The sequence below is a fragment of the Eupeodes corollae genome, chromosome 2 (assembly GCF_945859685.1).
Source record: "Eupeodes corollae chromosome 2, idEupCoro1.1, whole genome shotgun sequence".
In the NCBI taxonomy this organism is placed as follows: domain Eukaryota; kingdom Metazoa; phylum Arthropoda; class Insecta; order Diptera; family Syrphidae; genus Eupeodes; species Eupeodes corollae.
In genome coordinates, this window is record NC_079148.1 from 43,691,418 (window position 1) to 43,717,926 (window position 26,509).

The following is a 26,509-nucleotide window of genomic DNA, read 5'->3' on the forward strand; positions in this document are numbered from 1 at the left end:
AAGAAACGTTACATTAACTATTGAATTATATGATGTGAAGGCTTAAATAATTCTAGTTTTTTTTTTAAATTTTTATATATAATTTAATTTAAAAATATGGAGAATAATATGGAAAAGGTAATTTTTGAAATCTACTTCCATTTTTCTCAATCTACTTCACTTTTTTCCTAAAATCTACTTCCACTTTTTTTTTGAGAAGTGGTAACGCTGACTCTTGTCTCCAGTGCAGCCAACCCTAAAATTGATAGGAACCAAACAGGTAAATCGAGTCGCAAAAATTGAGTCAAAATTCGCAATTATCAAAACAAAACAAAAAACAAAACAAAAAGCTTTTCGCTCACGTGGCGAAACGTAAACAAAAACTCTAAGACACTCAATTATAATCTGTTTGTGTCATTCTCATTGATTGCCAATTCTGATTGTCATGCTGAGCGCCGAGCGGTGCGTGCGTCGGTCGTCGGTCGCTCGCCTCAAAGCTTTTGCCATACGCCGGTGATAACTGACAAACTTCGATTGTTCTGCGGTTGGGGGTTGGGGTCGATATAAACAAAAACAATAAATAAAAAGACAGAAGTACGTACCAAAGACGAGAAGAGAAAGCATAAGAAATCAAAAAGAATTTAATTTCTGCGCAAGTTCAAGTTCCCCCCACAGCACAAACTAACAAGCACAACATAACACTCAAACTCAAAGCAAAGTAACTCGAAAATCAAATCAATTTCTTTGAATTTTTGTTCTCTTTTTGTTACATACTTTTTCTTTGAACTAATTTCTTCTTTCTTCTTGTACTCATTTTCCATTTCTTATACAAAGATTTTTTTTATACGAAGCAGAGCATGGCGAAATAAAAAAAGCTTTTCTTCTCTGAATTTGCCTTGAGTGAGTTGAAATCAAATCATTTTTCTCAGCAGACGCAGTTGAGTGTTAAATGTGAGATCGTTCGGTCGTACAAGCGGACGGTTACACTTTTATATGTTAAAATAAAGAACTAGTGCAAATAATTACTGTAAAATCAGCTAATTTCCTTCAACCAATACTTAAATTAATAGAAACTCCCTTAAATCGATGTTAAATAGTTAAATGTTCACTTAAAACTACAAAACAAGTAAAATTATCACACATTTCATCGAAATTCGGAATGTAGGCCAAAAAGGAGCAACCGGGTACATACCTACATAAAATATACACATCCACCCAAAAGACTTTTTCTTTTTCCTTTTTGCGATATGTTTCGAGTGCTGGTTTCCTTGTAAAGTGATGTAATTTTTTGTGTACATGCAGAGGCAGAGGCAGACAGATTCACTAAGCGTCGTAGTTCGTAGTTCGTTGTTTCGTACTCCTCGTCGTCACGTCGTCACTGTGCCGGGCTAAACGTATTTATCATCATCATCGTGTAGGAGTACCTACAACAACAACAAAAAAAAAACAAACGGGAAAAAGACGAAGTGCCCTACAACACAAAATTCCTGCTTCATCATACCTACTCCATCATCTTATCATTTCAGGTTCCTTTTCTCTTTGACACGGATTTCAATTTCAATCTCATATCCCCTTTAATTTATTTTGCACTCCTTTTATGCTGTGTACGTACCTTTTGTGCGGTTTTAAAAACGAAAATACATAAATGAACAAAAAAGAAAAATTCAAGTGAAGTGAAATAAGAAAAATAAAAACCGGTCAACTGTAGTTCTTCACATTTCGCTCTGTTTTGATTCTTTTTTTTCGCTTCTACTGACATACTTTCCAATAATAGTTTGTTGTTCATCATCGACAATGAAAAATGACAAACGATAAAGAAACAACAACAGAAACAATACCAAGAAGAAGCAGACTAAACAAAACTAACTGCAAAATTAGCAAAAGTTCAAATTGGGGCTTTGGGCATTTCCATTTCCATCTACGCAGTGGTGAAACTTGACGTGAAAAAAGTCCTTGTGTGTTGCAGAATCAAGGATCCATATGAGTTCATCCTGAAATCCTAAATTCTCGATTCTCCATTTCCATCTTTATCTCTACATCTATCTCCATTTACCGAACTCCCGGCTCGGAACGTGGCGTGGCGCCCACCTGCCCTCTGGTGCTTCTTTTGGCACGTTCACGTTACATTTTGTGCTTTGCACTTGCTCATTGGTGGGTGTTCCTCCTCATGGTGCTTGCCGAAGAAAATGGTTTGGGATTTGGACGGTGGTGAGTGCGAGTGGTGGCTGACAGTGGCATAGGAAAATGAAAACAAAGTTTTTCTTCTTTGCATTTGCATCATATTCGCTATCGCTATCGCTACTTCTTCTTCTACTCTCTGTTGTGTAATTTGCACTGTTCCATCTTTTCTGTGTACCTATAATACTTCTCTCTCTCGAGTGAAAATAAAAGAAAAGTTGGATACAAATAAAATTAAAGAAAAGCACCAACAACAACAAAAATATCATAAGGATAAAATCATGAATGTAGTGCCGTTGTTTTTGTATCTGGTGGGTGAAAAAGAAAATTAATACACAACACAATAATAAAAAAAAAAGAAAAAGAAGAAGAAAAGTGAAAAAGTGTACACAAAATTTTGTGTATAGAAAAAAAAAAAAATAAAGAAAATAAATAGAGAAATGCGAAAGGAAATTTGGTTAACGGTTACTATACCTACTCAATAATAATAATATCAGAAAAGTGCGTGTATTTGTTTCTTTTTTTTTTTAAATAAATGTTGTTCTGCTGCAGAATTAAATAATTAAAGACTGACAAATACACTATTTCATAAAAAAGGTGATTTTTTAAAAATTGTATCAACAAATTTAAAAAATCATCACTTTCAAACAAAGTTTGCCGATTGGATTTAAAGGACATTTCACAACTTGAATGAAAGGTGAGTCTACACTTTTTTAATAATTAATTTGTTTTCATTCCATGTTTAAATGACAGATATTAGTGAACACTTAACTTTATGTAACCTTCAAATTAAGTTAGATACATACTTTATGTACATACAGTGCATCACAAAAGTCATGGGACAAGAGTAATTACATTCATGTATCTAGTAATTTTATTAAAAATTAGTACAAAATCAAAGACTATAGTCAATCGCTTTACTGCTAAGTAGTAACTAAGAAAGGCAAACAAAGAAAATTGGCAATTTATTAACTAACGGGAAAGTTTCAGCATATAATATAAACAAGTACGAAATCTTATCTCACAAAATTCATGGGACAAGATTAGAAATAGCGGCATTTTTTCTTTATCTTAAATTGTTCATTATGATTTGTTGGTCCTTAAATTACTTTTGAGCGGATTTGGATGTGCGCGAAGGATTCTTATCTTGCAGTAGAAAACATTTTAAGTTGTAAGTTTAACGATTTATAAAGCCAACCTCACTGAGGAAAACCGGGATAAGTTCAAACAAGCTAGAAAGACTTGCAACGGCCACATTCGACAAACCAAATTTTTGCATGACCAAAAATTAAGGCAAAAAATATTACAATGTCCCAAAGGTAGTACAAATTTCTGGTCATTTGTAAAAAGCGTACGAAACACCACGTCATCCTCGGTTCCAACGCTTGTCCACAATGACACTCCCTATGTGAGCTCGATCGATAAAGCCAATTTGCTCGCAGCACAGTTTGCTGTTAATTTGAGAGCGTCATGAGTCCTTCTGTTCTTGAGAGCGTTAACGATTTTATGGGACAAATCTTCTTTCGCACTCGTGCAGTTTCAAGAGTACTGAAAGACCTTGACATACACAAATCTGCTGACCAGGATAGTATTCCCCCTATTGTTCATGAAGAGTTGATCTTCAACGCTGGCAAAACAGCATTTGTCCCATAAAAGGCGAATCATCCTCCCGCTCTAACTATCGTCCAATAGAACTCACGTCCCTTCTTTCCAAGGTCATGAAAACGCTGATCAGCTTACGAAATATCTTGAAGAACGGAAGCTTCTTAATGACTGGCAGTATAGCTTTCTTAGCAATAGGTCCACTGGTGATCTCATTCATGGTTTATCTTACCGAACAATGGAACAAAACTTTACATCGTTTTAGAGAAAGTAAGATTATTGCACTTGATATTTCAAAGGCATTTGATAGAGTTTGGCATCAAGCTCTCTTATCGAAAATGCGTGCTTTTGGTATAAATGAATCCCTTCTTCGTTGGGTTAGAAATTACCTTTCGGACCGTTCAATTCAAGTAGTATTGGGCGGCTTCAAATCTGATTCACAAAATAAATGCTGGTGTGTCCCAGGGCTCCGTTTTGTCTCCGACGCTCTTCCTTATTTTTATAAATGATCTTATGTCTGCCACTTCTAATCCATTAAACTGTTTCGCCGACGACAGTACCCTCAGCTTCTCATACTCGTTTATAGATTCACATCCTTGTCCTTCGGATGTGGAACTTCAAAGACAGCGTATGATAAGCTCATTAAATTCTGATCTTGACAGCATTGTCCAATTGGGAATCAAAAACCGTGTAGAATTTAATGTTTCGAAAACTCAATGCTGTCTCCTGTCGTTAAAGCGTAACACACCCCTGATGCCGCTATCCATGAGCGGCACTTGCATCGAGGAAACTAATCAACTTTCAGTACTCGGTATGAATATCACAGACCACCTCTTATGGAATGATCACATATTATTGCCAAAAATGCTGCTAAGTGCTTAGGATTTCTCCGACGGTGCAAGAAATTTGTCACCCTTTCTGATCTGGCTGTAATTTACAAAGCCTTCATTTGACCAAAACTCGCATATTTGGGCAGATGTCCCTAAAACAAGTTTAAGTATTTTGGACAGGATCCACAAAAGAGCTTTGAAAATGATAAGCGATAGAACTATAACCGAAACAATTACGTCACTTGAACACCGCCGCAATGTTTCATGCCATTCGTTGTTCTACCGATATTTTTATAAACAGTGTTCTATCGAATTAGCCAGAAACTAATTCGTACTTCTTAAAATGCACATCAGTTTACCTTGAGCTCAATTTCGGACATACTGTCAAGTATAGAGATTCTTTTTTTAACCGCACATCGAGAAGGTGGAATGCTTTACCCAGCTCTGTTTTTCCCTATCATTTTGATATTCAAAACTTTAAGACCAATGTGCATCGGTATCTCCTCTTTAATCCTTCCCTATTTTCCTAAAGCTCGCACTGTGTTTAAACTTTAAACATGTTAATGGTATAAATAACCACTTGAGTGCCCGTTTATTATAAAAAAAAAATATTAAGCTCTATGTTCCAATGTGTTTATAATCTAATGCCTACCAAAAACACAGTCTTACCTAAGGAACGGTTCATCTCCATACAATCAACAAGCAAAAAAAAAACCATCTTATATTGCATAAGAAAGTCTAACTTTTGTTTTTATAACGGTTAAAACAATACTTCTAATGCATGTTGTTGTTTTAATTTGGTTTTACTTTTAGCAACTGTCTCTGTGTCTGTTTTAATGTCCATGTCTGTATTTCAAAATGCTTCTGAATTTGCAAAAATACATACAGTTTCATCAATTTTCGTGAATTGGCTGGGAAATGCATTAATCAAGTGCCTATCTAGAATTAAAAGCAGGATTGATTATAGCCGTGTACCCTACTTAATACATTAGTAAGATTTAACTAATTAGCTGCAGGTCTCATCAAAATGTTGGAGACATTGGTCAAAATTTATTTTAAAAAATATATCCGAAGTCAATACGGTTGTTCGTTCCTCAGATGGTTAAGGTCAGAAGAGGTTAAGAAATTTACTGATTAAAGTCCCCACACCACGGTAAGGCTTCTTTCACACGAGACGGTTTTGTCCGTACGGGTTAAATCCGTACGGTTTTTATCCGTGAGCCATTAATAATAAAACTAATAAAATTAACTAAAGCATTCACACTGGAAGGAGACCGGTTTTTTCCATACGGACGCGACGATTTAAAACACCCGTCTCAACGACTGAAATATACGGTGACCGTGCCGTCGCCGTTTTATCAGTAGAGTACTTGACTACGTGATCGCATTCGTCTACCGTCCGTTTACTAAAGAAAAATATCTAAAATATAACTAAACGTAAACGATTCACGGGAAAAATACGTTATGTGTGAAAACAAAGTCCGTACGGAAAAAAATCGTACGGATTTTAACCGTACGGACGGAACCATCTCGTGTGAACGAGGTCTTAGGCTTGTATTACAAATAGAACCCTCGGACTTGTTATCATAATGCTTTGAAAGTAGTGCAAAGAAATTTGTTAAAGCTGGCCGAATGGAATAACTTAAGAAGTTAGAATTCAAATGTATTTAGCCTTTCACAATTAAGTCATGGGAAAAAGAAATTCTACCTGCCCAAGTAGCATCGTTCTAAGACCCTAAATACAAGGACCTTAAAACTGAGAGTAGTATTTTGGCAAGGTACTCTGACAAAGTAACAGAAAAAGAACCTAGTGGTGACCAAAATTTGGATTTCCTCTTCGTAACTGAAGGTCAATTACTGGACGACTTCTATCAGTTTGAGCAGAACGTATAAGAAGCTCTGGTATACATCCGTTTGGACCTCCTGTATGGTGGCGCTCAATCCCTATTAGGGCCTCTTTGAGAAAAAGATATTTTACTGTTCCATCTACTTCAGTCAGTTTAAGAAATTCTCTCTTCCATTTGTTAATGCCGAAAAATCATGTCCGGCCTCAAAATGTGTTTATTTGTTGGTATTCTTATACAAAAATCAAGATTTGTTTAATTTAGAATTTTTGTGTTTTATAAAAAATTGTCATTTAACATTTTTCTAAAAAAAAGAAAACTAACAAAAAGTTAATAATATTTTGGATTTGAAAAAATAAGTTTGATTTCAACACCTTTTCATTTTGTTATTGAGATATGACTGACAAATAATGTTATCCCGAACGTTCAGACTTATGAACTTGAAACGTTAAGAAATCCCAACATTTTTAATTCGACAAATGGGACCGATTACAATAAATTTCTAGGGAATTGTTTAAATTTACGATCGACGTAAAATTTTAATTATTTTCATTTTTTGGAAAATGAATTAAGAACTTTTACATAACTTCATTAATTTTACGTACTACGTATTTTGTTCACCAAAATACAAAACTTACTACTTTTTTGTTTTCCAAAAGAGTTGATATGCAACTGCCCTTCATTTAAGGCCCGATAATTTGGGTAAAGTTCAAGGACAGGGTAAGGAATAATTTCGGTCTTGTCGCGTTTTCAAAAAATTGTGGACAGAAGAGCTAAAAATTGGGCCAAGCTTTTTGTCTTTTAAAGTTTCACTACGAAAAAAATACTTTTAAGTTAAATTAATTGTAAAAATGAGTTTTTAAATACGATTTATGTATGAAAAAGTTCTTAATGAAATCCAAAATTTGCCAGACTTAAATCTTACTCAGAAAATAGTAAAGTTAATAGTTATGCGTAAATGACGTTTGAAATGAAAATTTGTAATAGTAAAATCACGTTTTTAAAAAATCCCGAAAAAAAAGTTTTATAGTCCCGTCTACTAAAATACCGAAATTTTTTAAATCCCGTCTTTTAAAATCCCGCTTATTCAAGATCCCAAACGCGTGATTTTTTAAAAATTAAACGGGATTGCAAAAAGAGGGTTTATAAAAAATCGTGATTATAAAAAGTAGAATTATAAATAACGGTATTTTAAAATCGTAAATATAATAACCGGGATATCGAACCCAATCCTTTTAAAAAGCAATAAATTAAGACTTGTTGTCCATGTTCTTATTCCACATGCCTTTTCGTCAAGCATGGTATCTTGAGTGGCCTGGTAACTTCGCTTTTAAAAGACGCCTTTGTATTGTGACAGCGTTAACAGACTGTTGAAGTCCATTTCTTGTTTTCCTATAGCCTATGGCCGCGTTTCCACTTGCAAGTCAACTCGCGGAAGTCTTGCAGAAGTTTCTTGCAGTCGCGTTTACATTGCCATGTGAATTCTTGCAATTTCTTCTGCAATAAATGTCTTGCAAGAAGCTCGCGCAACATACTGTCGCAATTTATTGCAGATGTATTTACACCAGGAGAGCAATTAATGTCGCAAGAAATCTGGTTGTTTACTTAAAATTGTGATATGTTAAAAATTTGGCAATATCTTGGAACGAAGTTTAAGGTTTCGTTGTATATATTTAAATTACCAGAATTATTTCTAATAATAAGTGTATATATATTAGAAACAAAACCGCCCTTACAATTTTCGAATAAAAATGTTTATTAACTAATTATTTTTTTTTTAAATTAAACGGCATTACAGAGCATGCTCGTACAACCCATTCTGGCATCTAATTACTTTTAAAATTACTGTTTCCTTAAAAGCGTTTTTAACAAAAACAAAAATTCTTTAAATAATTGTTTTTAATTAAAAAAAAGTAGTACCCGTGGCATGATGGTTATTGCGTTGGACTGTCATGCAAGGGGTCTTGGGTTCAATCCCTGTATGTGCCACCTTAATTTAAAAAAAATTAATTTTCGCGGGTACTGCCTCTTGCGAGGAATTGACAAATCCTTCAAGAGTAATTCTTGTCATGAAAAAGTGCTTTCTCAAACTAGCCGTTCGGATTCGGCCCAAAATTGTAGGTCCCTTCCATTCCTGACAACAGTACTCGCACACAGGAATGGTTGAGAGTTGTAAGCCACTAGGCCCTGGTTGACAACGGACTGTTGCGCCACCCCATTTGATTTGATTTGAATTTAAAAAAAACGACATTTGAACAGAGATTTTTGTTATTATATTCTAAACAATATATCAACATAAATAAAATGTTGTCGGGCACAATTACAAGTAATAAATTCTAATTTATTTTTGTGTCAAATATTGATAAACAATAAAACAACGTTTTTATTTTATGTAGAGTTAATGTTCTTGAAAATACTCTAAACTGTGAGCTATTTTGGAGAATACCGGTTATTCCATAAACATGGATTACACTCGTAAACTTCAATTAAACGCATAACTTCTTCGCAAGGCCATTCACGACCTTTTATTTTACTCATTTTGTATGTGTAAAGCAAAGACGTCAACCAGCTACTTGCGCGAGATATACGAAACTGTTTCGATAAGCTGCAAGAACTGTCGCGAGTCGATACAAATGTGTTTAAACTAGCAATTAATTGCACTTGCAAATACTCGCAAGAAGTTATGAAAGTACTGTCGCGATAGAAATTGCTTGGTAGTTTCCACTTGCAATTCACTGTCGGACAGACTATCGGACATTTATTGCAGAAGTTTTCTTGCAAATGGAAACGCGGCCTATGAAAGGGTTCTGTTTTGCTAACTGAAAATTTTTTCTGTCAGTTCTTTCAGTAGTCATCCTTTTTGGGCCTCGCGTTTTCGTTTTATTTTGCCATTTTAAGGCGCTACTGACCATTTTTGCTAAGCAGCCTAGGATGTCTTGAATATTTTGGTAGGTTTTTCCCTCCAAACGCAGTGTTCGAATTTCTTCGGTGCAGTGTCTTGACCGTCCCATTGTTTATTTTTGAGCAAATATTGATTCATTTTTTATATGCTAATATGTTACAAATACTTAAAACTTTATTTAGTAAAATATTCAGTTAACAAAAAATTAAAAAAATTGAATTTTAACACTTTTTAACTATAAAATCAAAAGCACTGCTATTTTTATGAACACAACTGTACCAATAATGTTTTACACGTGACTGACTGTAGGATCTTTATACAAAATTTGCTGAATGTACAAAACAATATTTTCTGTGAGATAAAATAAGTTTGTAGCCAATATTTTAGATTTTTGAAAAGATATTTATGTCGAAAGTAAATTTTTACCAACTTTTTTTTATTGATTTTTAGGTTTTTATTTTTTGTAAAAAAAACTGTCGATTCGATATTTCTCAAAATTTTACCAAATGTTGAAAACGTTATTCTTCGTTGAACAAAATTGTTTTGAAGAAAAAATCATTTTTTGTTCGTAAAATTTTCGAGGTGTATATTTTTGTAAGTTTTTTTGATTCATAAAAAAACGTTAATTGGAATTCTAAAATAATATAAAATTGATTTAAAATTTTTACCTCTTTTTAATTGAGAGCCCTTTCTGCATCAATTTATTTGAAGTCGATATTATTACTGGTTCTTGAGCTATAGACGAAAAAAAAAACGTAGCGAACGTACGGACGCGCTCACAGATATTTCTCTAAAAATCTTTTATTTCTACTCTTGGGGCCTTGAAAAGTCGAGAAATGTCAAAATTTTCAATTCGAAGTTAATAAAAAAAATTAACAAAAACTAGACAAGAAAAAACTTGGAATTTTTTCGATTTTGACGAAATAGAGACGAAACTACCAAAAGTCAGCTTAAGTCTCGTCGATTACCCGGCCTAGGCAAGTCATAAAATTAATCAGAAAATGTCATATAAAGGGTGATTTTTTTGAGGTTAGGATTTTCATGCATTAGTATTTGACAGATCATGCGGGATTTCAGACATGGTGTCAATGAGAAAGATGCTCAGTATGCTTTGACATTTTATCATGAATAGACTTACTAACGAACAACGCTTGCAAATCATTGAATTTTATTACCAAAATCAGTGTTCGGTTCGAAATGTGTTTCGCGCTTTACGTCCGATTTATGGTCTACATAATCGACCAAGTGAGCAAATAATTAATGCGATTGTGACCAAGTTTCGCACTCAGTTTACTTTATTGGAAATTAAACCAACCACACGAATGCGTACAGTGCGTACAGAAGAGAATATTGCGTCTGTTTCTGAGAGTGTTGCTGAAGACCGTGAAATGTCGATTCGTCGCCGTTCGCAGCAATTGGGTTTGTGTTATTCGACCACATGGAAGATTTTACGCAAAGATCTTGGTGTAAAACCGTATAAAATACAGCTCGTGCAAGAACTGAAGCCGAACGATCTGCCACAACGTCGAATTTTCAGTGAATGGGCCCTAGAAAAGTTGGCAGAAAATCCGCTTTTTTATCGACAAATTTTGTTCAGCGATGAGGCTCATTTCTGGTTGAATGGCTACGTAAATAAGCAAAATTGCCGCATTTGGAGTGAAGAGCAACCAGAAGCCGTTCAAGAACTGCCCATGCATCCCGAAAAATGCACTGTTTGGTGTGGATTGTACGCTGGTGGAATCATTGGACCGTATTTTTTCAAAGATGCTGTTGGACGCAACGTTACGGTGAATGGCGATCGCTGTCGTTCAATGCTAACAAACTTTTTGTTGCCAAAAATGAAAGAACTGAATTTGGTTGACATGTGGTTTCAACAAGATGGCGCTACATGCCACACAGCTCGCGATTCTATGGCCATTTTGAGGGAAAACTTCGGAGAACAATTCATCTCAAGGAATGGACCGGTAAGTTGGCCACCAAGATCATACGATTTGACGCCTTTAGACTATTTTTTGTGAGGCTACGTCAAGTCTAAAGTCTACACAAATAAGCCAGCAACTATTCCAGCTTTGGAAGACAACATTTCCGAAGAAATTCGGGCTATTCCGGCAGAAATGCTCGAAAAAGTTACCCAAAATTGGACTTTCCGAATAGACCACCTAAGACGCAGCCGCGGTCAACATTTAAATGAAATTATCTTCAAAAAGTAAATGTCATGGACCAATCTAACGTTTCAAATAAGAATCGATGAGATTTTATGCTTTTTTTTTTTAAAAAAAAGTTCTCAAGCTCTTAAAAAATCACCGTTTACATTGTGAAATTTAGCTAAGTGAAAAGTTATTCTGTAAAAAATTTCACTTTTGTCAAAATCCAAGCAAAGTAGTATCCGCTTTTTATAAGAACTAAAGTGAGTAACACTATCTTAAAAAAAGGAGGCTGGGATGCGACCCACACTGATAACTTCCCATCCCGTCTGTCGATTTGTCTTGCTTAAAAATTTGCGTACTATTTTTTGTAGATTTTATATTTTATGAAAAAATGGGACTGTTGGATTTTTATATAAAAATTACAGAATATCGAAAACAATATTTTCTGTAAAATAAAATAAGTTTGAATCCAATATTTTTAATTTTTGAAAAGATATTTGAGTAGAAAATCAATTTTTACCAACTTTTATACATTTTTTTTTTCGATTTCTCTCAAAATTGTATCAGATGTCAAAAACATTATTCTTCGTTGCACAAAATTGTTTTGGAGATGAAATCATATTCTAGTCGTAAAGTTTTTGAGGTGGCAATTTTTTTTTAGATTTTTTGATTTATAAAAAAAACCGTTAAATGGATTTTTTTTCAAAAAATATATTTCTTTAATATCACGTTTCAATGTATTATATAAAATTTAATTCAAGTCAGTAGCGTTTTTGGTTCGTAAGATATTTAGGGTTAACCAAAATTGTCACCTTTTTTTCAAACTGCTATGGTTAAAAACCACCCATGCAATTTTCTTGAGAGCCCTTTCTGCATCTTTCTGTCTTAATATCTGTATAACGATATTTATTTGAAATCGATAGCTCTTCTGGTTCTTGAGCTATGGACGACGAAAAAAACGTCGTGAACGTCGCGAACGTAAGTACACACGCACGCACATGACATCTTTCTAAAAATCTTTTATTTCGACTCTAGGGACCTTGAAACGTCGAGAAATCTCAAAATTTTCAATTTGACAAATCGGACCCATTACAATAACTTCCTATGTGAAGTTAAAAATTAATATCTCACAAAAAATAAGACCCTTACCAAATTTAACAGAGGAAACATCAAAAAAAGAAGCAGTATACAGATTAGAAAACTTCAGCCTTGAAATAAGAATCAAGTCTTACCTTAATATTCTCATCATTGTGTCTTGCATTATTTAAAATTATTCCGGACTTAATGTTATATCTTACAACCTTTAAACCAAAAGCACTTGCACTTTCACTTGACTTTTTCATTTTGCTTTTTGTGCTTTGAACATTTACCAGAAAAAAAAACAAGTTAGAACTTAGAACTTTGGATATGTACTTCGAAAACAAATTACAAATAAAGTGACAAAAAAAATTAATAAACATTTTCTCGTAATTCACATGAACCCAATAATTCTTCTATCGTGACTTTTAGTGCTTAAAAAAATTAATTAACCTTCCAAATTTGAGTACTCTATGTCTAAAGTACTTCGCGCAAGGCGGTATCTTTTTATTTCTCAACAAAAAAAAATATCTAAAACCAGCGACGGACGTGTCGGTCGTCGTAGTCGGCAATGTTAACCTTTTAAGTTTTGTGTTTTTCCTATTAACATGCCTGTCATGTGTCACGAAAAAAAAAATAATTGTGCGTGTAAGACATTTCCGCATTGAGTCAAAAAACAAATCTTTTCTAAAAGGTTAAGCTTGATGAAAAGGGCTCTGGCTAGTTATAATATTATTTAAGCATGCTGTCACTATTACTAAATATGGTATCCAACGAGGTGTTTATAATGTATGTAAATACAAATCTAGAAAAGGTCACATTGAATAATTTTTTAAAATATTCCAAAGCTCGTATTGCCTACACAAAAAATTAACTTAATACTATTTTGGTGTTATAAAAATCTGATTGATTGATTTATAGTAATTTGATTGATTGCAATTAAGATTATGGTGTATTCATACCTGTGTTCAGATTTGTAAATGAAATAATTTTAATTTTAAGAATTTTGTAGGTTTTAGTTAGATTTTTTTTTTAAATGCAAGTCACGTCATTCGATAGATGGTCTGTTGGGTAATAAAAAAAACAGCAAAGTGTTAACGAGCGACAAGAGTAATTAGGTTCTAGTTTTTGTGAGTAATGGCTTTGGCTGATATTGGCAAATATCTAAGTTGTTTAGCGTGATTATATCAAAAAGAACAGAATTATTCTAAAAATAGAAAATGAGTGCAGTACTTTGATGACTGTAGGTTGATAAACATGCAAAAGTACACACAACGTTTAATGGCTACGTGCATGCATAATGGAAATGAATTTTTAATTTCCCATAGGAAGTTATTGTAATGGGTCCGATTTGTCGAATTGAAAATTTTGACTTTTCTCGACGTTTCAAGGTCTGTAAGGTCGAAATAAAAGATTTTTAGAAAGATGTCTGTGCCTGCGTGTGTACGTTCGTACGTCCGTACGCTCACGACGTTTTTTCATCATCCATAGCTCAAGAACCAGAAGAGATATCGACTAAAATAAATTTTGCTATTAAGATAATAATGCAGAAAGATGCAGAAAGGGCTCTCAAGAAAATTGCGTGGGTGGTTATTTTTACCATAGCAGTCTTAAAAAAAGGTGAACATTTTGGTTAATCCTAAGAACCAATGCCGATAGAGACTTGAAATAAATTTTATATTATATATTTTAACTTGATACAATATATAATCCAAATAACGTTTTTTTTATAACAAAAAAAACAATTTGTCACCTTAAACATTTGAAGAATACAAAATGATTTCATCTCCAAAGCAATTTTGTGCAACGACGAATAACGTTTTTAACACCTGGAAGCGTTTGAACTTCGTGACTACTTTAAGACTCTGCTTAATGCACCTCAATGTTCCCCGCTTCCACAGTACGCAGCTCCGTTTTTCGTCGATGATTTTTTAGATGCTCCATTTGCAATTTATGAAGTAAAAAAGGTTATTGAAAAATCTAAAGCGGGAAAAGCTCTGCGAAACGACCGAGTCCCAGTAGAGTTTTATAAAAACTTTACAACCGAATTCCTGTCCGCATTGACGGAGGAATATAATAGAATATTTGAGAGTGCACATGTTCCGGATAACTTAAAAAAAGCAATTATATACCCTTTGCACAAAAATGGACCATATGATATACCAAAAATTATAGAGGCATTTCCTTTTTGAATGCTTCTGTAAAGATCTTTAGTACTCTGATTTTCAATAGGCTAAGACAGTGGATCGAGGATAACAAAATACTCAACTAAAATCAAGCTGGATTCAGGAGAAACTATTCGACTTTGGACCAAATATTCAGCCTGTTTAATATTGCAGAGAGCTTCAACAAAAGAAAACAACAACTTTATGCCTTTTTTGTCGATTTCCGTGCCGCTTTCGATTCAATTGCTCGGGAAGCACTTTTTTATAAGCTCTATAAATTGGGGAAATCAGGTTAAATTGTTACTTTACTGAAAGCGATGTATGAAAAGAATGTAGCCTACGTGTGGGATGGAGAATCTGTTTCTGAAGAGTTTCCAGCTGAAATGGGAGTAAAGCAAGGATGTATCCTGAGTACGTTACTGTTCAATCTCTTTATAAACGATATCGTGGAAGAAGTTGGCGGGGGCATCCAGTTTGCAAATGCACAGATACCAGGGCTCATTTTTGCGGATGATATTGTATTTTTATTTGAAAGTGTTGAAGGAATGCAGCGAACGATGAATCGTCTGGAGAGGTACTGCAAAACTTGGAATTTAACCGTTAATTTAGAGAAGTCCAAAATGATTATATTCAGGGATGGTGGTGGTAGATATGCGAGTTATAAGTGGACTTATATGGGAGACAGTGTTGTAATCGTTCGAGAATATAAATACTTGGGCGTGTTAATCACGGCAAATCTAAACATGAAAAAACATTTCCAGCTAAAATAAGCGGAAGCAAAGAGAGCTGTATCTTCAGTGTGGGCCCGTTGTATTTAAAATAAATTCATCGAACAGAGGGCAAAGATTAAAATTTTTCATGCCACCGCAGCTTCTATAATGCACTACGGTGCTCAGGTTTGGGGGTACAACCAATTCGAAAAGGTGGAAAGATTCCTCAGGTATTTCTTAAAACGCATTTTTCGGTTACCTAACTGCACACCTAATTATATGTTGTATTTGGAAACTACTGAACCGCCAATGTTTTTTAGGCACACTAAAGCTGCATTTTGAATAGATTTTGAAGGTGATGGAGATATGGATGATACTAGATTGCCAAAAAAGTTCTTAAGAAGCTGCTATCTTCTAGAGGAGATCTAGTCAAAGAGTGGGAGGAGTTGGCGAATAGTCTAGGAGAAAAATTCCGCTGTTTACCTGATATTAGTGTAATGGACTTGCGAAAATTATTTACAGCGAAATTAGAAAAAGTCAGCAACACCACATATGCAAAATATCTACAAGAAGCACAAACCTCACAATATAGAATGATCTACAGTCAACTCAGTACAGACCTACAAGAAAACTCATACTTCCTTAACAATTACCCCTGCATATGATAAACATTATATTCAAAGTACGAGGAGAATTATTAAACTTAAATTTCATTCCTCATCGGCCTGATCTGCCGATTTTATGTGGCCTATGTAATCTGAAGGAAAGGGAATATGCATTTCACTTTATTGCCAGGTGTCCCATCTTAAAAGAGTTTCGAGTGAGATATTTTGGGGTGGCCTCGATGGATTGGAACAACACCATGGAAGTTTTGAATGGAAAAGTAAGCTGGGAGATTTTATATAAATACACGTCAAGCGCACTGTGCTATAGAAAGCGTATTATCGAAGGAGACTTCTAAAATAAAAAAAAAAAAAAAAACTACAATGTTAAAATTTTAAATTGTAAATCAAAGCTTTTTTGTTTAGATAAAGTTTTTAAAACTAAAAAACTAACTATCATCTGGAAAAATTTTGAGAAATTGAATTGACAGTTTTTTTTTTATAAAAAATGAAAACCTAAAAAAAACTCTCACATTCTTGCCAAAATTGCCAAAAATGAAGAGACCGGAGTGATTCATGAGAGGGACGCCCAAGATAAAACAAAGTACCAGAAGGTTGTTGATGAATACTAAAATATCTGGCCAGCCGAGAAAAGGCCGTTAAGCGAAACAGATCTCAGGTAGAGATCTGCACGTCTCAGAAAAAGACCGGACAAAGCCAGTGAAAGCACCATCTTCTGGAGCAGCGCAACTGCGTACTCTTAGTGAGGTTGTCAGGGATGACCTCCACGTAGCAGTTGTGTATGAGCTCTCCACAAACAGCAAAGGTCTGCTGAACGTGTGGAACTCTATCGAGGGCAATCTCTCTGAGATGGTGTTTTCATAAACTATAACAAACAGTGAGAGCCCCTACCCTAGTTTTGACTCTGGCGAGATGCTCAGGGGGCATAGGGTAATTAAGTTTGCGGACAGGTTTTCTAGGGATTTCCTTAGTGAAAGCATTGCTAGAGTTAGCAATGACTGGGAGGGCTTGAAGTTCAAGCTTATCCCAGCTAAGGACATCCCTAGACAACCGAAGGCTCGCATTTGGTTTCCGCTCATGAGCATAAAGCCAAGCGGACAGGACCTGATCCGCGGTCTTCTGAGGCAAAATCCGCTGGTCCAAATGCACGATTGGGCTTTAGTTAACCCGCCGTTGGTGACGCAAATTTGACTTTGATCAATGGTGACGCCGGTCTCATGGACCGGGTTTTTCAACTGAAGATTTTTCGAAATATGTTACTAATATTTCACGTTTTTTTAAAATATATGTTCCTTGATAATAAAACAACGATATTATATCAACAGAAGCTCTGTTATGACAATACACAAATCCAAATTCAACAAAAGACAATAACGGAGGAGAAATGTATTCGCATTTTTTAGCGAACCCGGTCTCATAGACCAGTAGGTCACCATTGGCGGGTTAAAGCAGAAGAACCGAAGAAGACCAGCGCCTCTTACCTTCTGAGGATTAGCGAGGAGAGTCTAGGGGCTCTCAAAAAGGCTGAATATAAACTCAGTTTTGGCATAAAGAATGCTAAAATTAAAATTCTGCAGAGTCAGGGAACAGACACCGACAAAGTTGATGACAACGTCGAGGATGACGATGTTATAATGGACTAAGTGAATTGTATCCAATTGCTATATCATCAGCAAATGCGTTAACTTTCCCTAAAAATGGCAGATTGAAGATGGAATTTATATAAACCAAGAAAAGAATGGGCCCAAGAACTGACCCTTGTGGGACACCCAAGTTAATATCAATGGAATCACTTAGAACATTACCTACTTTGACTATCTTAGACCTTTTACACAGGTAGGATTCAAACCAATTGTAGATGAATCCTCGGAAACCAAGATCATGCAATTTTTTCAAAAAGATAAGTGACTGACCATATCAAAGGCTTTTGTAATGTCAACAAAAAGCGCTGCAAATTTCATTTATTTGTCCACTCCTTGTTGTATTGAACAGCAGAAATTTAATAAAGCATCTTCTGTTGACATTCCCGATCTAAATCCAAATTGTGAGGGGCTAAAGTAATTCTTGCTTGTTTAAAAATTTTTGAAATTGATGGTAATAATGAAATAGGTCTGTAGTTCTTTACATCCTTTTTGCTCCCTTTTTTGAAAATGGGTATAAAACAAGCTGATTTTAAGTCATTTGGGAAGACACCTGAAAAAAACACTTTTATTAAAAATATGCGTCAAAACATCCACTAAATATAAAGCAGTTTTTTTAGCAATGTATTAGAAACGCCATCAACGCCAACTGGGGCTGATTTATTCAGTGTATTTATAGTTTTCAGTACTTCAAGGCCATTTATTGTTTCGAAGACGAAACTATTTTCACTATGTTCCACATTTGAAGAGCTGAAGCTATTACAACATTCACAAGAGTTTGTGATATCACGAGGAAAAGAAGTTTTACCAACATTAGTAAAATAATTGTTGAATAGATTTGTATCTCCATATTCAACTGTCATAGAATAAGTCTGACTATTTTCTTTTCTGTTTATAATTTCATTTACGACTTTCCATTCTTCTCTTGGATTATTCTTGGCATTTATTATTTTGTTTTTTATAATTCATTTTTATTTATTCAATCTTAAACCTATCTTAAAGCTAGACAAAAATTCATAAAACTAGCCTAATTATCCATAACTTACAACTAACTTAATGGTCCCATACGGACACTCTAAGTTAAACTATAGCACTTAAAACTAATGCCTTTCGGCCCTAAGATCTATTTTACTTCATTTTAATTTTATTTATTTTTGTATTTATTAGAAAATTATGAGAAAAAACTAATATCAAGGTCCTTTTTTTATTTTTACTTAAAAACTACTTAAAATAAGGTCCTTAATATAAAACTTAAAGCTAACTTAAACTACCTATTCTACCTACAAACTACTTAAAACTAGAACAACCACAGCAGCAAATCTAACGTTTTTTGTTTTTATATTTTATTGTCTTTTTTATGTTTTTTTTTTTTAATTTTTATTTTTTTATTTTTTTTTTATTTTTTTATATTCCATGTTTTTTTTGTTTTTTTTTTGTTTTTTTTTTAATTTTAATTTTTTTTTGTGTTTTTTTTTTGTGTGCCACCATGCCTATTCTACTTAAAACTGAACCCTAATACTATTAAACAAGTATGTAAGCCGGCCGAGGCTTAAACCCCATCCCGGCTACCCAATATCAAGTGCCGATTGAAGCCACCAAAACTGGTTCTCCTGCTTCACCCTATCAGTTCGGTCCCGTTCGGACACAGCCCTAATGAACCGAAGGAGCTCTGCTCCGCCTTGTGCCATGACGTCCCGATTGTACAGGAGTTGCCTATCCACGGTTCGTCTTCTAACGTGGTAGATTAGCGGAACTGCCAATCTATCCTGTATCAGACTGCATCTATCTAAGAGGAATGCCTCTGGTGGAATGAAGCCGCTCAAGCGTGCACTTTCAAAATACTCGTCGTTCGGATAGAACGCCCCGAAAATTAAATTGTTGGTCGAAGACATAGCTCTTGCAATGTGACCTCGAAAGAGTTTTATCACGAAATTGTCAATTCTGTTGATTCGAGCCCCGTTGTATAGTACCTCGTTGGAAAAGTAATGCACATAAGAAGATTCGGCTGTTCGATATGAGCCGGTACAGCGTCTTAAACACTGCCGCTCGAACACCCGAAATCTCTCCATCTGGGAAGGGGCAACGTTGAACCACACAGGACAACCATAAACGATCATTGGCCGTATGGGGGCCATGTAACAAATTACCTTCACTCTGGGGTCAAGCCGACTGCTAAAAAACAGACGTTTCGTCAGAGTGAAGGCTCCTCTGGCCCTTGTCAGAGCAGCATTTATATGTCTGTCGAAATATAAATACTGATCTAACCAGATACCGAGGTACTTCCCTAGACTTTTGCTCGCCAATGGCTGCCCATGAAGATCAACGATGACCATCTTGCGCCAATTATTACACGTATTCCTTGGCCCCAGCCAACAGAGTCCGGAACAGAATTGTCTCAGACTTCTGGACATTTATTTTCAGTTTCCAGTCGTCGCAATATCGGTGAATCTTGTCGAAATCACGCTGCAAGAGAATTCAAATAACCTCAACCTTTCGGGCCGTTCTGTACGCAATTAGATCGTCGGCGTACGCAATTGCCTTTGTAAGACTACCTATCAGATTGCTGGTGTAAATGCTGAAGAGAATCGGCGAATTCACCGCTCCCTGTTGAAGACCATTTTTAATTGAGAATGTTGTGGTAGAAGTTACATTGCCACTTTTGACAACAAACTTTCTACGGTTAAGCATATCATAAAGTATATACAACAATGGCTTGCTTATGCCAAGCCTGCTCAGTTTTAGTATAGACCCTCTAAACATGCGGTATCAAAGGCCTTTTCCAAATCAACCAGAACAGCACCTGTGCATTGTTGTTTTGATTTATTCCATTGGATATCAGAAACGAGTTTAGAGGCAGCATGAATTGAGTCATGACCCGCCTTGAACCCGAACTGTTTATCCGGAATTATTTTGTTGTCCGCAGCCCACTTAGTCAGAGCCCCATTAATGATCTTTTCGAAAACTTTGCTGATGCTCGGAAGAAGACTTATCGACCGAAGATTTGACGGGTTGGAGTTGTCCTTTCCCTTTTTCGGGAGAGGATGAACCACAGCGGTCTTCCAATGCACTGGATAATATGCATTATTCAGTGCATTGTTGAAGAGTGTGGTGTAAATGTCAATTGCTTCCATCGGTAAATGTCTTAGTACAACGTTGGATATACCATCGACACCTGCTGACTTTTTGTTTTTTATTGAATTAAGGATGAGCTGAAGCTCAACCTTCGTCACTAACAAGGGACTTGGTCCCGTTTGCTCGGCGATTATGGCATTTGCCAAGGAATCGTCATTGAACCGCATGAAACCGCGGTTCTCAGATCGCCAATGTGTGATATCATTACGGAGGTAAAAGTGATTAAGTAGGGCTCTGTTTTCCAGGTCGTGGTTGGGACGGATGCTAACATTCACCTTGTACATTTGCTGGAGAGCAGCTACCACCGCCTCCACTTTTTCCTTCGGATCTTCAATTATGTAAAAGTCATCGTCAAAGATGGCTTCCTCTGGATCAATTTGCACTGTCATGAGTGCGTCTGTGTTCTCTTCAGTTCTTTGGAGTTTTGTTTTCATGAATATCGTGTTGATTTTAGGGAACATACTAGGGTCACTCGAATTAACTGACCGGATCTTGCGGTCCCAGCACTACAGTCCATCGCACTAAAAATCATGCCACGGGTACTATAGTTTTGTTTACAAAAAATAAAAACTTAAGAAAATTTAACACGAGTTTTAACTTATAAGAAATATTGTTTTCAACATTCGGAAAAATTTTGAGAAAAATCGAATTAACAGTTATTTTACAAAAAATAAAAATCTAAACAAAAAAATTAGTACAAGTTTTTTTGACACAAATATCTCTTAAAAAATTTGAGATATTTGGTTTAAACTACTTTTATCTTTTAAATAATATTGTTGTCAACATTTAGTTGACAGTTTTTTTTACAAAAAATAGAAAACATTGTTTTCGATATTCATTAGTTTTTTTTTTTTTAAATCTAACAGTCCGTTTTTTTACAAAAAAAAATAAAATCTACAAGAAATAGTAAGCCAATTTGGTAAAAATTGATGTTCGGTTCTCGATATCTCTCAAATTAATTTCATTCATCCAACTTGCTACTTAAATTGGTAAAAATTTGTTTTTGACTAAAAATCAAATAAACAAAACTAAATTTTCAAACTTACCTATTTCTTTATATGAAAAATACTGTTGGTAGTTTAATTTTTTTTAAGAATAATTCAACTGACGACTTTTTTAACACAACACGAAAACCTACAATTTGTTAAGCAAGACAAATCGACAGACGGGATGGGAAGTTATCCTCGCCTCTTTTTTTTAAATTTTCTTTATTCGCTCAACAAAAAAAAACCCAAAACCCCAAACAAAATTTCATAACATTTTAATGTTATCATTGAAAAATCAATAATTTTATATTTCGGAATATTCAAATTACTATTCAAAAAAGCTTATGCGTTATAATTGGAAAAATAAAAAAATGTTTAAATGAATTCTCAGAAATATGCACTGCTTAATATAATTTCAAGTCATTATTTACGTCAGTTAATTATTTCTATTTGAAATATAATTCAAGACTTTTTTCTGATAAAATTTGTCTTGAGTAAAATTTCAACAGTCATGTCGAAAAATTTGTGTTGCTAATGTTTCAGCAAAAAAGAAAATTGTTGATAACATCTTTTTGTTGCAGTTTAAGTCCTTATGATATTTTGCCAAAAAGGTCATATCCATTGAAGTCTATGTTCAATATCAAAAAATTTTTCTAAGCCGTCTTTGGTTAGGTTAAGAAGTTCTTTGTTTATAGAAATAAAGTGAAGTAATAGATTTTGAATTACAGTGAAACGATGATTCCTATATTATTTGTATATGTTTAATATATTTTAATTTTCATAAATATGTATTACAAGAAGAATTTGAAGCCAACAATTTGTGATAATACAAAATCATGCAGTTCCAAATTAGAAAACAAATCAAAAGGTCAATTGAACAAAAATAAAATAAATTGTCCACAAATGATAATTTCTGTTATCAGTTATTAAAAATTAAATAGAAGTGTAATACATTATTATCATGTTAAAAAAATATATATCAGACATAATACCAATGGTTTATGTTTATTTATATATATTATAAACTTTAGACTCAAAATGAATCATTCAATCAAGGCGAGCATAATTACAATGCATTTAGGATTGGCTTAAATGTAATTATTTGATAAACAATTTGTTTGTTGTAATCTAAATTCTTGTGTTTACTAAATCGAAGAGTCAAGTATGACTAATAGTCAACAAAATCTTCAACAAGTAATAATTTATTATAGCTTTATTGAGAACTTATATCATAAGTAGCATTGGTTTATTTACTAGCTTAATAGTTCCCAACTAGTGTAGAGATATGTCAAAATCATAAGCTGTAACTTCAATTTCTTATCTTAAAAAAATGTATTAAACTTGTTTAACTTCCCATAGGGAATCATTGTAATCCGTCTGGTGTGTCGAGTTGACAATGACGTTTTTGACAATGTTTTTATAATGAAACAAGACGTGAAGTTTATTGAAATTGATCAAAATGAATCTAGGCGGTTTGTTTTCAAGCGTTAAAAGAAACAACTGATTTATAAACTTCCCATAGGAAGTTATTGTAATGGGTCCAATTTATCAAATTGAAAATTTTGACATTTCTCGACGTTTCCAGGTCCCTAGGGTCGAAATAAAAGATTTTTAGAGAGATGTCTGTGCGTGCGTGTGTACGTACGTTTGTACGTCCGTACGTTCGTGACGTTTTTTTCGTCGTCCATAGCTCAAGAACTAGTACAGATATATACTTCAAATAAAATTCGTTATACAGAAAATAAAGATACAGAAAGGACTCTCAAAAAAATTGCGTGTGTGGGTTTTTTACCATAAAGAATTTAAAAAAGATGGAAATTTTGGTTAACCCTAAATATCTCAAGAACCAATAACGATAGTGACTTGAATTATTCAATTCAATATAATATGTTGCAAGGCATTACCAAATAAATATACACTCCACTCCACTTGAATAGAAACAACATTTTTTTTACCATCAGACCGTGCAGCGCTTTGGTAAATATATATATTAACATTTTTGTTTTAGTTCTTATAAGATGGATCTATTGCAAATAAAACTACATACACAGAATAATTCAGGAAAATACCATTAGCTTATTTTAACCACTTTTCTAATTACTTCATTAAAAACACTGTTTTTTGTTGCGCTACTTGATAGAAACATTCGCTTAAATAAGGAAACAAATTAAAAAAAATGCAGTAAAACGTATTTTTTTAATTTAAAATGATATTTTAATAATGTGTGCTACCACGTTTATTGAAATAACTTCAAAAACCCTGTTGGGAAGTGAATCATACAGTTATTTTAAGTAATTTAGTGAAATTGCACTCCATGCCTCTTTGATAGCAGCAGGAAGTGATTCTTTGTCATCATACTGTCGTCCAGAGTCTTACACTCTACGAACCATCCATCCCCATACGTTTTCTATCCGGGGAGTACGGTGGCTATTAAAGTAAGGTAACATGTTTCTCGGCTATCCAACTTTTAATGATCCTTGCGTTGTGGATTGGCGCGTTGTCTTGTTGAAAAGTCCATGGTATTGGTCCAAATACATTGGTAACCTTAGGGAAAGCTTCTGCAATATTTGCTTGTAGGAGTTTGCCGTCATTTTCAAAGTGGGAAACTCCAGATCAACTGTTCCAAACTAGGAAATTGCCCCCAAACCATTACACCGCCTTGGTGGCGCTCCAAAAACCTTGGTTCCTTTCTCATGTCATGAAAATAGAAATTATACCCGTCCGGGCCATCTAAATTAATTTTTTTTTCGTCAGAAAATACCACTTTGGCCACTCTTCCTTCCACGATTTAATGGTGGTTTTTTCTTCAATTTAAGGCGCTTTAAATGTTTGTGACCTACGAATGACGCGTCTAATAGTGTTAAGACTAGCTGCAATACCACTCTTCACCTTGATTTTAGCAGCAGAGTCGCTTGAATTGGAGGCCAGCCTTATAATCTTTCTTCTGTCTGCTTCTGTTGTGGCTCTTGTTTGCCTGCCCTTCATATTTGTTCCATAGCTGTCTTTATTTTTAAGGTACGACCCTTCTTTCTATTTTGTTGGCAATTGTGCGTAGGGGAAGCTTGTTTTCCGCGTATACTTCTATTTTGGCCTTTTCTTTGATCGAACAATTAATGCTTTTAATCTAAATTTATATTATTAAAATAAAATTTTTTGTCGTAACCGTAACCAATAGAAACAAAACGCACACTGTTTCTATTCAAGTGGCGCAAAAAAACAGTGTTTTTTAATGAAGCAATTAGAAAAGTGGTAAAAAATAATCCAATATTATTTTCCTGAAGTATTCTGACCATGCAGTTTTATTTGCAATAGATTCCTCTTACAGGAACTAAAACAAAGAGGTGAATTCATAAATTTACCAAAGTGCTACACGTTCTGATAGTAAGAAAAAAGTTTGTTTCTATTCAAGTGGAGCGGAGTGTATTTAAAAAAAAATCCAATGAACGTTTTTTTTTAATTAAAAAAAATATTTGTCACCTCGAAAATTGTATGAACAAAAACTGATTTTATCTGCAAAACAATTTCTTGCAACAAAGAATAAAGTTTTTAACATCTGATAAAATTTTGAGAAAAATCGAATTGACATTTTTTTTTATAGAAAATAAAAACCTAAAACAAAAACATTACTATAAGTTGTTAAAAATTTAATTAAGAGTCAAATATCTCTTAAAAAATTTGAGATAATGACTTCCAACTAATTTTATTTTATACGAAATATTGTTTTCAACATTCGGTAAGATTTTGACAAAAATCAATTCTCGTTCACAAAATAGATTTTGAAATCAAACTATTTCATCAAATGCAAAATATTGTTTATTATTTTAAATTTTTTTTAGAATAATTTAACTGATGACTTTTTGAAAAAAAAACAAACACGAAACCTACAGAGTTTTAAGCATGACAAATCGACAGACGGGATGGGAAGTTATCAGTGTGGGTCGCATCCCAGCCGCTTTTGTATTACGAATTTACCAAACTTGTGAAACGATGGGAAAACTGTATTTCATACAAAAAATCGAACGTATAGAATAGTTTGTTAGTCAACTAAACATTTATAGATATTGATTTAGTTTTTGGGAATAAAACAAAAAAAGAGATAATGTTTTCGTAAAAAATGTATTATAAAATCTACCTCTCGAGATAAAGGGTTAAGCTAAGATAACAAGTTCTTTTACAGACATGAAGACTTGAAATATGAAGGGGGTAACTTAATAAACCTGTTTAGTACAGTATGTAAATATTTTAAAATTTCCGTGAATCAAGAGATCATTTTGATTAAAATTAGACTTAAATTAATTCAATACATTTTATAGAGAAATGCGGTAGTGATATGACTTGTCTGCTTTTGAGGTTCCTCCATTCCAAGTTTGGATAGTTAAAAAATTAATATTAAAAAAAATCAGCTTTCAAAGTAAAAGAAAACAAAATTTGTAACTTTTACAATAAATCTCAAGGAAATGTATCTTTGAAGACTGAGGCAAGAAATTCTTTTTTCAATACTTAAAGAAGTTATAAAGTACTTACTTACTTAAGGTGGCGCTACAGTCCTGTGTGAACTAGGGCCTCACCCAACAAACTTCTCCATTTAGCTCGGTCCCTAGCTAGATATCTCCAGTTTCGCGCTCCAAGTTGGGTGAGGTCACCTTGCGCGCCACCTGATCCGCGGTCTTCCTCTACTATGCTGTCCTGTGGTT

General features: G+C 34.2%; 1 protein-coding gene across 2 annotated transcripts in view; it reads left to right on the forward strand.

Annotated features, from left to right (window-relative positions):
- Positions 1 to 929: 929 nt before the first annotated feature.
- The window catches only part of LOC129944127 (diacylglycerol lipase-alpha), a 212,423-nt gene continuing 186,843 nt past the window's right edge, over positions 930 to 26,509 (forward strand). Inside the window, exons 1-2 of one of the 2 annotated variants that reach the window (XM_056053322.1) lie at positions 930 to 1,163; positions 1,506 to 2,854. The gene's annotated coding sequence lies outside the window, so the exon portion shown is untranslated. Of the gene's footprint in view, positions 2,855 to 26,509 lie in introns of both variants that reach the window. The other variant, XM_056053323.1, reaches the window with a different exon arrangement.